This window comes from Coregonus clupeaformis, chromosome 28, assembly GCF_020615455.1.
Source record: "Coregonus clupeaformis isolate EN_2021a chromosome 28, ASM2061545v1, whole genome shotgun sequence".
Lineage (NCBI taxonomy): Eukaryota > Metazoa > Chordata > Actinopteri > Salmoniformes > Salmonidae > Coregonus > Coregonus clupeaformis.
Genome location: NC_059219.1, coordinates 1,763,715 through 1,779,472, shown reverse-complemented (window position 1 = coordinate 1,779,472; position 15,758 = coordinate 1,763,715). Strand labels below are relative to the sequence as shown.

At 45.4% G+C, this 15,758-nt stretch overlaps 1 protein-coding gene across 3 annotated transcripts in view; it reads left to right on the top strand.

Annotated features, from left to right (window-relative positions):
* The window catches only part of LOC121570065 (triple functional domain protein-like), a 130,087-nt gene that overhangs the window by 37,716 nt on the left and 76,613 nt on the right, over positions 1-15,758 (top strand). The window lies entirely within an intron of this gene.

Here is a 15,758-nt window from a genome sequence, read left to right as displayed (position 1 = left end):
GGTGGGGTTGGTGAAATGGGTCGTGGGTTAAGGGGGGGGGGTTAAGAACAGGAGGGCACAGCTGCTGCTGCCATGTCTTTGCAGCTGAGGGCATTGACCTCACCACCCCACCCGTCTTCCCGCAACCCATCTTTGTCGTGCCACCTCACACACCCCATCACTGCTGCCAGTATTTGCTCCCTACCCCCTGTTTCTCTTTCTCTCTCTCTCCCTCTTTCTCCCCCCTCCCCCTCTCTCGCTCTCTCTCTCTCTGACAGACAGCTGACTCCCCCTGACCCCCTCTTCCAGAGGACTGATAAGCCTCCCCAGTTATTTATTCCTGATGGCTCAGTGAGATACGTGCCTGACCACAGACTGACCGACCGACCACCCTGGACAGGCCTCAGAGAAGAGCCTTGTTGTTCGAAAGTTGCCACTGAGGGGACTGGAGTTTACAAACTAGACTCACTGAGACGGCTGGAGTTTCTAGGCAGCAGCTACTAGACTGGGAGCCAACTTTACTTGACTGGTTTTAGTCATCTCCAGTTGGTAGAGAGATCTCTGATCTGGTCATGGCAGGACTCACAGTTCTCTTTCGTTTCCTCTACATGGGCTTTCTGAGGGACAGGGGGAGACAGCAGGGGAGACAGCAGGGGAGACTGCAGGGGAGACAGCAGGGGAGACAGCAGGGGAGACTGCAGGGGAGACTGGCGCTAATGGACCAAAGTCAAACTTCTGAAGAGAATGGTATGTCAAACCTAATACCCTGAGCTTTCATCTGCATTGCTTGCTCTTTGGGGTTTTAGGCTGGTCTTCTGTATAAGCACTTTGTGACAACTGCTGATGTAAAAAGGGCTGTTGTAACTTTGTAACTGTCAGGTAACATTACAACATTTGATTGAATATGATTGATTCACCTATGTTATATGCTTTCTGTGTTAGCGCCACGTTACGTCATTCAGGTGGTCTGTCTTTGTGTGTTATTGGCTGTAAGTAAAGATCTTTTACAGATAATTTGCCTTTGTGATCCAAGGCTAAATAAACCACCTCCAAGTTACTTCTGCTTTCTCCCCTAGTAAGAGAAACAAATGGTAATTCCCCCTCGACGTTCCTTTGAAAAGCTTTAAACCTAGCTACATGACAATCTGCCTCCTGGACAGCCTCTCTCTGAATGACTAAAGATACTGGGCTATAATAGGGATATCAATGAGTTCTTGGTTCTGGTCATTTCTTTGAAAAGCCAGTCAGGTAAAAAGGGGCAGTGTTGTATTTTGAGACAGGCTTGACTATGCAAATAAGCCAATAGGCAGAGGGGTAGCCTACATTGTCTAATTCTCTGTATGGGTAATAATAATTACTTTGTATATTGTATCATACAACACAATACAATGCAATGTCATTTACAGTCAACTATTTGGCCCATGGTGTTCCTGATCAAGTGAAAAATCATTAATTAATGTCAAGCCCTTCATAATGTAAAAACGTTTTTTTAAAGTCTCATGCAATGTAGGCCTGCATTGAACACCACATATAGGCTACTGTAGGCTATATAATAGAAATCAAAAGCTATTTCCATGTGACAATGTTATGGGATTTGCTCCCTTGGTTTTGTTGGTAGGCCCTACATTATGCTCAAATAGCCACAATAGCCTATTGGCTACTGTCTAAAACTGTAAGGGTACATCCTCAGTGTTCACTGCAAAAAGTTTCCGCTCACAATACCTAAAATTTGCTCAGTGCCCCAAATAATTTGAGGGAACATTGGTTGTAAGTAGTGCTGGGTTATATGGTCAAAATATCATATGACAATATTTTTGCCGGTATGTTAGTATTTGACGGTATTTTATGTTTTTTTATAATAAAAGTTATAATTATGCTTTATGAGTAGTTATTGACCCTAGGGTGGAAACACAAATTATAAGTGATTTCAATGGAGCTTTCTCCATTCTGAATGTTTTGTACTGTTCAATCCAACTTCAAACCAAAATAATTCTCTGCATTTTCATAAAGTTCTGCGTTCCAGCACTTTTGTTATAATTTCCATACTGTGCCCCACAGAGCTGCATAATATGGGAAAACATATTGGCCTAGTTAATTGGTGAACTGTTGGAATCATGGAAATAGAATGATTAATCTAATTCTATAGTTGGAATATAGTGGGCAGCACCTTGAATACATTTTTTGACATGACAACGTATGAATAAGCCAGGGAGGAATTATTGACAGGGTAGGAAACAAAGTGTTGGTCAGTGTTTTCTGGGGACCCTAATTAGATGTTACATTACATGTTTTCTTACCTCATGTAGCTAGCTAGCTAGCTAACATATTCATTCTTTGCCTATTCCTCTCTGATTTGGAAGATAACATTGCACAAACAACATGCTTATCTAGGCCTACAACAGCACTAATACCAGGCTGTATTAGCTACCTACGTTTGCTCTGACTTAGTACATTTAGAAAGCTAGGTAGCCAGCTAACTAACGATTAGCATTAGCGGCTAACACAATTTATTTTAGCTAGAACTTGCTAAGAAAAGACAAACTAGCAGACAGTATGATACACAAACTAATAGTGTAATTATAGAACGCTTGTAGAAAGCAGCATCGTTGTCACCAACATCTTTCTGCATCTGACCATGCATTCTGCAGAATGAACGGCAAGAAAGTGCTCTCTCCTTGAGTGACGGGGCATGTGGGAAGCAGCATGCAGCAGGAGGAGCGGGAGCGAGAGATGACTCATGTAGCAAACTAAGTAAACCATAAAAAAGGACATTACATGCACTGGAATTCTATATCACATTTAACAAAACAAACATTGATATACCATTGTAGAAGGTAAAGTAAAAATCCAAACCGGTTCCTGCATCAATACCGGTATATAGTAAAATATGGTATACCTTCCAGCCCTAGTTGTAAGTGGGATGTAAATGGCTGCATTTTGCTGGGTAGTGGTCAGGGGTCCAGGAATTAGAGAGGGGATTAAAAGCAATCATCAACAGAGCCTATTCCACCGCAAATCCATGTACGACAACTGTTTGGTCCGGCTTAACTTTTTTCCATGGAGTCGAGAGTGAGGCAGGCGGCCGGCGAGAACTGCTTAATGCAAAGCAACACTCGTCGTCAGTAAATCTTATTTGGGGGGCGACGGGGGACAAGAGAGAAAAGCTGAAGTTGGTCAAAAGACCTGGCATTGCCTTATTAGTAAAGCTTGGTGCCCGGGAGGCCGAGAGGCAGGTTGTCCAATGTCTTCGTGTCGTACGGTGGCCTGCCTAACCAGACCAACAGGAATGATCGGCTGCCGACCTATGATTTCTCTATGACCTAGAATTTCACTAGCTTCCTTTGTTAGACGGAGAAAGGTCAAATCAGGAGTTAACGTGGTATTGTCATGATGGCGGTGTTGGATAACCACAGCTGGCAGTACGCGCAGGCAGGGACTACGCTCATCCAACTGTCAGGTAACATTACAGTGGTCATCTCAGATACTAATATTCACTCTGTTGTTGCTCTCTGTATCTGCCTTGGTGCATGATTAGGAAAGCTAGTTGATTCTCCTGTATTGGTAAATACAATTAAATTTGTGTGAATGGTTTGTGATTGTCTATTTCTGTACATTACTGTTTTGTTAAGGTACATTAGTCTCTAGTTGTGTGGTTTGCTGTTCAGTTTCCCTCTGCAGCAGCAGGTGCTATCAGCTTTCAGAGAAGAGGGGAGGAGTGTAGAGTGTCCTTGACACTCTGTGGCTCCAGCCACCTAATCCACCAGAGCTCCTATGCTGTAGTTTCCTTATGTATTAGCTATAGGCTATGTCTGTGTACCAAATGGCACCCTATTCCCTATATATTGAACTACTACCATGCCGGGACCATAGGGCTCTGGTCAAAAGTAGTTCACTATATAGGGAATAGGGTGCCATTTGGGGCGCAGGCTATCTATCTGAAAACAGTGAATTGAACAATGACCATGAATTGAACAATGACCATCAAGGCTTCAATGTGGACTGTCTAAGCAAGCGCATGCACTGACTCTCTTTGTGATCCCAGAAGACACAGACCGGTGTGAGTAAAAACGGGGGGAATTGCTTGTTTTCTCAGAAAAATCCCATTGTGGTTTATTGTCCAGCCTGGAGGCTATGATTGCATCCCAAATGGCACCCTATTCCCTACATAGTGCACTACTTTTGACCAGAGCCCTATATAGTGTACGGTATAGGAATAGGAGGTGCCATTTGGGATGCAGCTGTGACCAGTGGTGAGGTAAATGCAGAAGAGTATGTGGAGCTCCTGGCTCCTCCCTCTGAGGGGACAGAAGGAAATGAAGGCCATTCGTCAGGAAGATGGCTGAGAGAGAGCTACGGAATGAGATCAGGGTCTACTGTGAATCTCCATCATCTAACCTGTCACTTCTTCTTCCAGGGGCTTATCATTAGAGCCCTGGGCTGCATCCCAAATGGCACCCTATTCCCTATGGGCCCTGCTCAAAAGTAGTGTGTTATATAGGGAATAGGGTGCAATTTGGGACAGCGGCCTGGCCTCCTGTCTGTCCCATATCACCTTGGCCTGTCTCTATCTCATCATAACACTCCTCTGAGACGGCTTGTTGTCAGGTGGAGGTGGGAGACTAGAGAAGATGGGAGAACAGATGTAAGGTATAGTCTAGTATTGGCCTTGCCCTGTATAGAACGGAGAACGGACACATGTAACATTCTCCGTTCTGTACAGGCCAAGTGTTAGCCTGTAGACTATAGCTTAGTGTTCACCATTACACATTGTCTTTGGGTTGCGATTTGTGTACTAGGCTCATAAAAAAGATTTAGAGGGATGGATCAAAGGGTGAACACACAACACAGAGAGGGTTGCCCATGGAGAGGCCAATGGTAGAGTTAACAATGCCACGGTCAATAGAGGGAGAGGGAGAGGGTGCAGTAAATAAAGGAGGTGAGGACAGTATTGGAAGTTGCTGGTGTGTAAGAGAGGGATCAGTCGGCAGATGGCCACAGCGCTACCTTTTAAAAGCAGGAAGGGAGAAAAGGGTAATGTCACTAGTTTATAGGCTTTTTGGGGTGATGCACGGAAAACCACATTAACATACTGATTACAATGATGTTTTATATGGCAGAGTGGTGTTTTAATAAAAAATGGTGAGGATACCACTGTGAATATCTACGTAGTACCACCCAGTATTGAAGCAGCCTAGCCTAGTGTTTTTCATTTAGTAAAAATTTTTTCAAGAAGCTGCTACAGCACAATAAAAGAGATTGTGAAACTTGAACTGAAAAAGGCTGGGTCTCTTCCAAATGACTGTGAAGGTCGTACAGCACTTTAGTTGTTTGTGGTCTCATCGCTCCCCCTGGTATTAATGGAACATGAGACTGTTGTTATTATAGTGTAGGTTGTCACACTGGAGAGATGGAAACAACATACCAACAGCAATACATAATACTCTATGACTGGTCCAACAATATTCAGAAAGCACAGCATAGACACCTGGATTTAAGAATGTATCAGTTTATATACCTCAGATTTCACCATAAATCCAAACCCTGCCCAGTGCCCACCCCGCGTGTCTGGTAAGCTCAAGGAAGCGCACCTAAAATACAATATATACAGTGGGGAGAACAAGTATTTGATACACTGCCCATTTTGCAGGTTTTCCTACTTACAAAGCATGTAGAGGTCTGTAATTTTTATCATAGGTACACTTCAACTGTGAGAGCCAAAATCCAGAAAATCACATTGTATGATTTTTAAGTAATTAATTTGCATTTTATTGCATGACATAAGTATTTGATACATCAGAAAAGCAGAACTTAATATTTGGTACAGAAACCTTTGTTTGCAATTACAGAGATCATACGTTTCCTGTAGGTCTTGACCAGGTTTGCACACACTGCAGCAGGGATTTTGGCCCACTCCTCCATACAGACCTTCTCCAGATCCTTCAGGTTTCGGGGCTGTCGCTGGGCAATACGGACTTTCAGCTCCCTCCAAAGATTTTCTATTGGGTTCAGGTCTGGAGACTGGCTAGGCCACTACAGGACCTTGAGATGCTTCTTACGGAGCCACTCCTTAGTTGCCCTGGCTGTGTGTTTCGGGTCATTGTCATGCTGGAAGACCCAGCCACGACCCATCTTCAATGCTCTTACTGAGGGAAGGAGGTTGTTGGCCAAGATCTCACGATACATGGCCCCTTCCATCCTCCCCTCAATACGGTGCAGTCATCCTGTCCCCTTTGCAGAAAAGCATCCCCAAAGAATGATTTTTCCACCTCCATGCTTCACGGTTGGGATGGTGTTCTTGGGGTTGTACTCATCCTTCTTCTTCCTCCAAACACGGCGAGTGGAGTTCAGACCAAAAAGCTCTATTTTTGTCTCATCAGACCACATGACCTTCTCCCATTCCTCCTCTGGATCATCCAGATGGTCATTGGCAAACTTCAGACGGGCCTGGACATGCGCTGGCTTGAGCAGGGGGACCTTGCGTGCGCTGCAGGATTTTAATCCATGACAGCGTAGTGTGTTACTAATGGTTTTCTTTGAGACTGTGGTCCCAGCTCTCTTCAGGTCATTGACCAGGTCCTGCCGTAGTAGTTCTGGGCTGATCCCTCACCTTCCTCATGATCATTGATGCCCCACGAGGTGAGATCTTGCATGGAGCCCCAGACCGAGGGTGATTGACCGTCATCTTGAACTTCTTCCATTTTTCTAATAATTGCGCCAACAGTTGTTGCCTTCTCACCAAGCTGCTTGCCTATTGTCCTGTAGCCCATCCCAGCCTTGTGCAGGTCTACAATTTTAACCCTGATGTCCTTACACAGCGCTCTGGTCTTGGCCATTGTGGAGAGGTTGGAGTCTGTTTGATTGAGTGTGTGGACAGGTGTCTTTTATACAGGTAACGAGTTCAAACAGGTGCAGTTAATACAGGTAATGAGTGGAGAACAGGAGGGCTTCTTAAAGAAAAACTAACAGGTCTGTGAGAGCCGGAATTCTTACTGGTTGGTAGGCGATCAAATACTTATGTCATGCAATAAAATGCAAATTAATTACTTAAAAATCATACAATGTGATTTTCTGGATTTTTGTTTTAGATTCCGTCTCTCACAGCTGAAGTGTACCTATGATAAAAATTACAGACCTCTACATGCTTTGTAAGTAAGAAAACCTGCAAAATCGGCAGTGTATCAAATACTTGTTCTCCCCACTGTATATTTTTAAAAAGAAGACGGCCTCCCGGGTGGCGCAGCGGTCTAAGGCACTGCATCGCAGTGCTAGAGGCGTTACTACAGACCCGGGTTCATTCCCGGGCTGTGCCTTAACCGGCAGTGGCCGGGAGTCCCATAGGACGGCGCACAATTGGCCCAGTGTTGTCGGGGTTAGGGGAGGGTTTGGCCGGGGGGGCTTTACTTGGCTAATCGTGCCCTAGTGACCCCTTGTGGCGGGCCGGGTGCCTGCAGGCTGATCCCGGTCGGCAGTTGAACAGTGTTTCCTCCGACACATTGGTGCGGCTGGCTTCCGGGTTAAGCTGGTGGGTGTTAAGGAGCGTGGTTAGGCGGGTCTTGTTTCGGAGGACGCATGACTCCACCTTTCGCCTCTCCCGTGCCCGTTGGGGAGTTGCAGCAATGAGACAAGATCAAAATTGGGGAGGGGAAAAAAAGGTCTGCTATGTACTAACGACAGAACCTGATCAGAAAACAGAGCATTGACACATTCTGTAGCGTTGAGAGACCTGGTCACTCAGGGCTGTGTCCTGTTTCTGTTCTGCCTTCTGCTTATTTAGGGTCTCAAAAACTGGCAAAAGAAAGTGGCACATCGTTACCTCAGAGGAAATGCTATACTTAAATCCCCAGAAAAAGGGTGTCAGTGCTGCGCAGAGCAGAGCCAGGCCAAAGCACACAGCACACAGGCAAAGGTTCCCTCCCCATCCAAACGGGATTAGAGTGGCTGAGGCCTCTGTGACTGGAGCTGCAGGGTGAAGAGAAACACCCACACTTCCTCTGGATTTTTACTTTTTACATGTTTTATTTTATTTATTTATTTCCCCTTTATTTAACCAGGTAAATGAAGCGCTCCAGAGTCAAGCTGAGCTGAGCGCACGACACAGCTGTGAAGAATGGCTCCCATGACAGCCCCAGCCATGGCTTTCTTTACACAAGGCCTACATCCCAAATGGCACCCTATTCCCTATACAGTGCACTCGTTTTTTTTGCCCATAGAGCTCTGGTCCAAAATGTGCACTGTGTAGGGAATAGGGTGCCATTAGGGAAACAGACAAGCTCTACATCCTGGTCTTGAGGCTGTGGCCAGGAACGCTGGGTCTGATTCACCAAATCAGAAATAAGCCCCAAACATTTGCACCAGGGCAGGAAATCCATTTAGGATGAATAGGGGAAGTGGTGGATGCACCATTTCATTCCATTTGTTTGTTCACTGTTTGGGGGTTTAGCTACCGTATAACGTCGGGGCTGGGGAAGTAGTAGACCTGCCTTAGCTGCTCCATCTTTTTGTCCAGAATGTCCTTGTTGATTGGTTTTACCCTCCTCCTCTAGCCCAAAATTAACTTACTTGTCCTGTGATTGGCTTTTTCAAGCTACTTACTTACTTAAACACTTTTGCTCCTTGTAGCAGCATAGGTCATCCACAAAGATCGTCCACAAAACGTCCTATTTGGGGCAGAGCACTATGATGAACATGACTGACTGGGGAGAGTGAGGACTTGTGTACTAACACACTGGTGCGGAAGTCAGCCCTCTGAGAGGCTAAAAGTCTCCAGCCCAAATGGCACCCTATTCCCTATATAGTGGACTGCATGGACCCTGGTCAAAAGTAGTGCACTATAAAGGAAATAGGGTGCCATTTGGGGCACAGACCATGTGAAGCAGCTGGTCTTGCTGTCTGTCTGTGGTCCTTGTAAGTAAAGTGCTGTTAAACTGACTGAAGAGGGGATTGACATACTTTCCTTACACCGTGCCTGGTGCCTGGTGAGAGAGAGGTTACTGCGAGGCCCCAGACTTTAGACTAGAGAGAGCTGATGTCCTGGCTCTATGTTTGCTTCAGTAGATCAGACCAGGTACAGCACAGGGGTGCCGTTTGGGACGCCTACATGGACAACCTTAGTGTAGGAGCATACACTGTGCTGTGGGTCCAAAACCTCTCTTTAAATTCATCTTCTATTTATGCATGTTTTCTCAAAGAGTTTATTTTCTGTTCAATATACAGTTTTTCCATTTGTCCATACACCCGGTCATACTATTGGTGTGAGAGTTATACTTTTTCAATTTCTCCAAGAGCTCCCAAAGTGATACGTATCCATGTAATAAAACAGATACAGGAACTTGTAGACAGGATGCCGAGGTATTAGGGGAGTCTGTATTCTGCACAATGCTGTTTTCATCAGACTGTGTGGCCCTAAGGATTTTTGTTTTATTCATTCAGTAAATCTGTCGGCAGTGGCACAACTTCTGCTCCCTCATCATTTACACTGTAATTCCATCTACGGGAGGGAGGGAGGGAGGGAGGGAGGGAGCAATGTTTTTTTTTACATGATAATGGAACCAAAATCCGGTAGCATATTTTTCGGCTTGAGCAATTCTTCCACTGCTACAATGTGGGGGTGGGGGGAATGAACCCTAGCTGAGACCAAGGAAGGAATGTATATCCTTCAAACCATGACTCAAGTCACGATTTACATGCCTCACATGACGTTTAGTGACTTGAGTACAACACTGTTATTAGCTACATCAGCCAAATTTCACACCATAGATCAAGTGAACATTGTGTGTGCATTGTGAAACATCATCTATTATAGGGCAACACATCGACAGATTCAAATGCTGCACCGCCAGCCTATCATCACCATCATGGTTCTATTGAGCCATTCATTTCCTACCAATGAATGGTTGATGTCAATATGATGCAGTAGCTGTCATCTCCTGCAGTAGATCAGGCTCCATGAATAAGTCATATGATTAAGTTGTTCTTGCCATTGTTTGAACAGAATATTTCTGATCTGATTGTAACACAAGTAGTGTTTCCTTATCTTCTCTCCAGCGAGGCACAGCAGTAGGCCTATATTGTATAAAGCCGTTTCTATGCCGTTTGTTTTCAAAGGGCACACGACAGCACTCTGAGTGAGTAGAATGGATTGCCCTCATTATTAATGCATTCTCAAGGCAGAGTGATTGACAACCTTCATGTCATGCTTGGCAGACTTGTAAATGAAGGCTGCGTGGTGGTGCCTGGGTTATAATGATTGTTCACCAATTACTGTATGGAGGGATATTACAGTAAAGGTGCTGGGATATTGGTGTTTGTACTCATGTAAAGCAGGCTGAACGTGTAGGCCTAGCAGGTGAAAATCCTATATGAGCTTATATGCTTGAATTGCTTGGGCTAAATTGATGATTCTACATGTTCAAGTGTTACTTATTGCGCCACACTGCGTGCAGAGCACTGTGTGAGGGGTGCCAGCGAGGTAGGCTATGAGTCTGAGGAGGTCCTCTGTTCATATTCACGGTTACTTCTGGCCAGGCCAAAGCACACAGCACACAGGAAAAGGTTCCCTCCCCATCCAAACGGGATTAGAGTGGCTGAGGCCTCTGTGACTGGAGCTGCAGGGTGAAGAGAAACACCCACACTTCCTCTGGATTTTTACTTTATTTTTATTTTATTTATTTATTTCCCCTTTATTTAACCAGGTAAATGAAGCGCTCCAGAGTCAAGCTGAGCTGAGCGCACGACACAGCTGTGAAGAATGGCTCCCATGACAGCCCCAGCCATGGCTTTCTTTACACAAGGCCTACATCCCAAATGGCACCCTATTCCCTATACAGTGCACTTATTTTTTTTGCCCATAGAGCTCTGGTCCAAAATGTGCACTGTGTAGGGAATAGGGTGCCATTTGGGAAAGCCGTTTCTATGCAGTTTGTTTTCAAAGGGCACACGACAGCACTCTGAGTGAGTAGAATGGATTGCCCTCATTATTAATGCATTCTCAAGGCAGAGTGATTGACAACCTTCATGTCATGCTTGGCAGACTTGTAAATGAAGGCTGCGTGGTGGTGCCTGGGTTATAATGATTGTTCACCAATTACTGTATGGAGGGATATTACAGTAAAGGTGCTGGGATATTGGTGTTTGTACTCATGTAAAGCAGGCTGAACGTGTAGGCCTAGCAGGTGAAAATCCTATATGAGCTTATATGCTTGAATTGCTTGGGCTAAATTGATGATTCTACATGTTCTGGTTCAAGTGTTACTTATTGCGCCACACTGCGTGCAGAGCACTGTGTGAGGGGTGCCAGCGAGGTAGGCTATGAGTCTGAGGAGGTCCTCTGTTCATATTCACGGTTACTTCTGGCCACCTGGATAACATAGGAACCAGCATGAGAAACATACAACAACTGCTAAACAGGGTGTGTCTGGCCTGTCTTCTGGGCGGAGCATTGTCTGAGACTGAAAACATAGTGGAACTCTATCTCTCCCTGCTGACCCTGATCTGTACTTCTAGCAGTGTGTGTGTGTGGTAATGTTGTGTTGACCCTTCTCCAAGCCTCTAGAAGTGCAGTGGAGATCAGTGTTGGATGTGGACCATTATCAGGCTGTTACATAAAAAGAGGCTGTTACATAAAAACACGAGAGAGAGAGAGAGAGAGAGAGAGAGAGAGAGAGAGAGAGAGAGAGAGAGAGAGAGAGAGAGAGAGAGAGAGAGAGAGAGAGAGAGAGAGAGAGAGAGAGAGAGAGAGAGAGAGAGAGAGAGAGAGAGAGAGAGAGAGAGAGAGAGAGAGAGAGAGAGAGAGAGAGAGAGAGAGAGAGAGAGAGAGAGAGAGAGAGAGAGAGAGAGAGAGAGAGAGAGAGAGAGAGAGAGAGAGAGAGAGAGAGAACAGAGGAGTTGTGTTTCCAGTGGGGCCCATGCCCTGTGTTACTGTACCACACACGTCTACACTCTCACATGCTGCTGCAGGAATATTTACACTGGGCTGCCATGCGTGTGTCAGATCATGAAAGGGATAACGATAAGGATTGAGGGAGGGAGGCAGCTGAACAGACATGGTGGTATTGTTGTCATGCTCACACCTCTCTTCCTTAGTTTCATACGCTGCTCGTATTCTGAACTTGACTGGAATGAGACATGGGGGTGAGGGGCGTACATACATGCACACAGATACACACAGACATCCAGGGATGCATGCAGGCATTCATGTGCATGCACAGACACAAAGCCCTGAACTTCACCCACCTATGGTCTCTGCTCTTTGGATGAGGGAACACACAGACACACTAATACCACACAACTATTTTAGAAGCATTTTACCTCCCCTGTCCCTCTCCAATAGTCCCTGTCCCAGCTGGTTGCCTGAAGCAATATATTATCATATTTAGGGCCCAGCACTGCTCTGCAATCTCCCTTAATGACATAATGTGTTATGATGTCCAGTCAGTGCTGACTGGGTCAGATGTGGGATAGAATCAATATCAGAGTAGCCATGTTGTATCGGTTGGCCTCTCCTCTCCCAGAGCACGACTCACTCAGAACTCCCCCCTCGATTTGATGTGCATCAGATATTAAGACGGACTGATAGGCTACTGGTGGAGTCATCTTTATCCTGTTACCTTGGTCTAATCTACGCAGTTCGTCTGTGACAACTGTTTTTAACCTCTCTCCGAATTAAATCATATTTTCAGCAGCAGCAACAGACTGGTAGAATCATCGGTAACACTTTATTTTATTGATGGTGAAAGCTGCAGGCCTACTTTCCTAGTAGTCTATTTATGATATTATCTAAGAAAATTCTGATGACTATGGATACTTTCTGGTACATACAGTAGGCCTGTGTTAGGATGGAGGACCCGGCAGTCTGTTTAGTTGGTGTGGCGCAGCAACAGTTGCAATAGAGTCAGTAGATCAGGTGTTATTGGTTCTTCAGAACCCTTTTTGGTTCTAGATAGCACCTTTTTTTCTAAGAGTGTAGCCTAGGCATACAGTGCAGGTGACAGAGAGGACTGGATCCAGTGTTATATTGACAAAATATAAAACAGACAGATGAGGAAAATGGTGGCACTGGTTAGGGGAAAATACGTCACTTAATTAAAACATAACAAATTTGGCCAATAGCAACAGATTAAATCGACTCATTAGCCCACAAAGGCAAACGCGCCTCAAACACAGGGCAACGCCCATAAACTAACGCATCTGAGTATAAACTGCAGTACTCAGTACTACATGTTACCTCAATAACAGATCTTATAATGCTTCACCTGGCATTAACCATTCACGTTTAAACAGGTCCATTTTCTCTCCAGCGAGGCACAGCAGTAGGCCTATATTGTATAAAGCCGTTTCTATGCCGTTTGTTTTCAAAGGGCACACGACAGCACTCTGAGTGAGTAGAATGGATTGCCCTCATTATTAATGCATTCTCAAGGCAGAGTGATTGACAACCTTTATTTCATGCTCCTTTCTGTCCCTCTCTGGCAACTGTTTTAACCTCTTATCTCAGAATGAAATAATACTTTTTAATCGGCAATCACACATATTGAGTCAGACATATTTTTTGATAGGATGCTATTAATCATATCATGCAATGCCTTGTGAAAGTCGTATTTTGTGTAACAGTCAAATTAATAATCAAGTTTGGATAATTGCAACAACAAAAAAGCTGAGCCGTGACAAAGTGGGTTGGGGACAGGGGACTGCAGTTTGAGACCACGATGAGTGGTTTGATATGGTAATATGACCATGAATGTGTCCGAAATGGCACCCTATCCTCTATTTAGTGTACTACTTTTGACCAGACCCCATGTAGAATAGGGTGCCATTTGGGACACACATCATCTCTCCCCATGGGTAGGCACAGAGTGGGAACTATATTAAGTTGTAGCTTCGCAGGAGATAAAGCCTAGCTACTGCCTATTAGCATGTCCATAAAATATTCAGAATGAGAGCATTGGCCTCGGAGCTTCCTTTCCCTGCACTATATGCTCACACACACACACACACACACACACACACACACACACACACACACACACACACACACACACACACACACACACACACACAGCATTAACTCTGAAACTTGGATAATGAAAAACAGCTTGTTGACTCCTCCGTGTCACATTCTATTGGAGTCCAGCGTAAACGAGGCAACCCTCCCCAGACTACCACCAGTGTATCGCTGTGTGTTTTCAAATTCGACTCCTCCCCAACCGTGATTTCCCTCTCTGCTTTATTTGAAATAGACCCCCCCCTCTCTCTCTCTCTCCCTCTCTCTCTCTCTCTCTCTCTCTCTTTCCGTCTCGCTCTCTCTCTCTCTCTCTCGCTCTCTCTCTCTCTGTCTCTGTCTCCTCTCTCCAGTTTAGTAGTTAAGTAAGCTGCTGCTCTACCAGGTCTAACACAGTAAGCTGCTGCTCTACCGGGTCTAACACAGTAAGCTGCTGCTCTACCGGGTCTAACACAGTAAGCTGCAGCTCTACCAGGTCTAACACAGTAAGCTGCTGCTCTACCAGGTCTAACACAGTAAGCTGCTGCTCTACCGGGTCTAACACAGTAAGCTGCTGCTCTACCGGGTCTAACACAGTAAGCTGCAGCTCTACCAGGTCTAACACTGCAAGCTGCTGCTCTACCGGGTCTAACACAGTAAGCTGCTGCTCTACCAGGTCTAACACAGTAAGCTGCAGCTCTACCAGGTCTAACACAGTAAGCTGCTGCTCTACCAGGTCTAACACTGCAAGCTGCAGCTCTACCAGGTCTAACACAGTAAGCTGCTGCTCTACCAGGTCTAACACAGTAAGCTGCTGCTCTACCAGGTCTAACACTGCGAGCTGCAGCTCTACCAGGTCTAACACTTCAAGCTGCTGCTCTACCAGGTCTAACACAGTAAGCTGCTGCTCTACCAGGTCTAACACTTCAAGCTGCTGCTCTACCAGGTCTAACACAGTAAGCTGCTGCTCTACCAGGTCTAACACAGTAAGCTGCTGCTCTACCAGGTCTAACACTGCAAGCTGCTGCTCTACCAGGTCTAACACTTCAAGCTGCTGCTCTACCAGGTCTAACACAGTAAGCTGCTGCTCTACCAGGTCTAACACAGTAAGCTGCTGCTCTACCAGGTCTAACACAGTAAGCTGCTGCTCTACCAGGTCTAACACAGTAAGCTGCTGCTCTACCAGGTCTAACACAGTAAGCTGCTGCTCTACCAGGTCTAACACAGTAAGCTGCTGCTCTACCAGGTCTAACACTGCAAGCTGCAGCTCTAGTCATCAACTTACTACTACTACACTGAATGGCTACAGGATCTACTGTATGGCTACAGGATCTACTGTAGGATATACTGTATGGCTACAGGATCTACTGTAGGATCTACTGTATGGCTACAGGATCTACTGTATGACTACAGAATCTACTGTATGACTACAGGATCTACTGTATGACTACAGGATCTACTGTATGGCTACAGGATCTACTGTAGGATCTACTGTATGGCTACAGGATCTACTGTATGACTACAGGATCTACTGTATGACTACAGGATCTACTGTATGACTACAGGATCTACTGTATGGCTACAGGATCTACTGTATGACTACAGGATCTACTCTGTCTTATTTACAGGCTGCGCTATGATGCTATGACACAATGTAAAGGTGGGTGTGTGTGTGTGGTCGTACGTACACGTGTGGGTGTGTGGTGGTGGGTGTGTGTGTGTGTGGGTTGCTCTCTATATTGACTGTAAGCCATCTGGTGAGTAGGCGAGGATATGAGTTAAGACCAGAGTACAGAGCTATAGC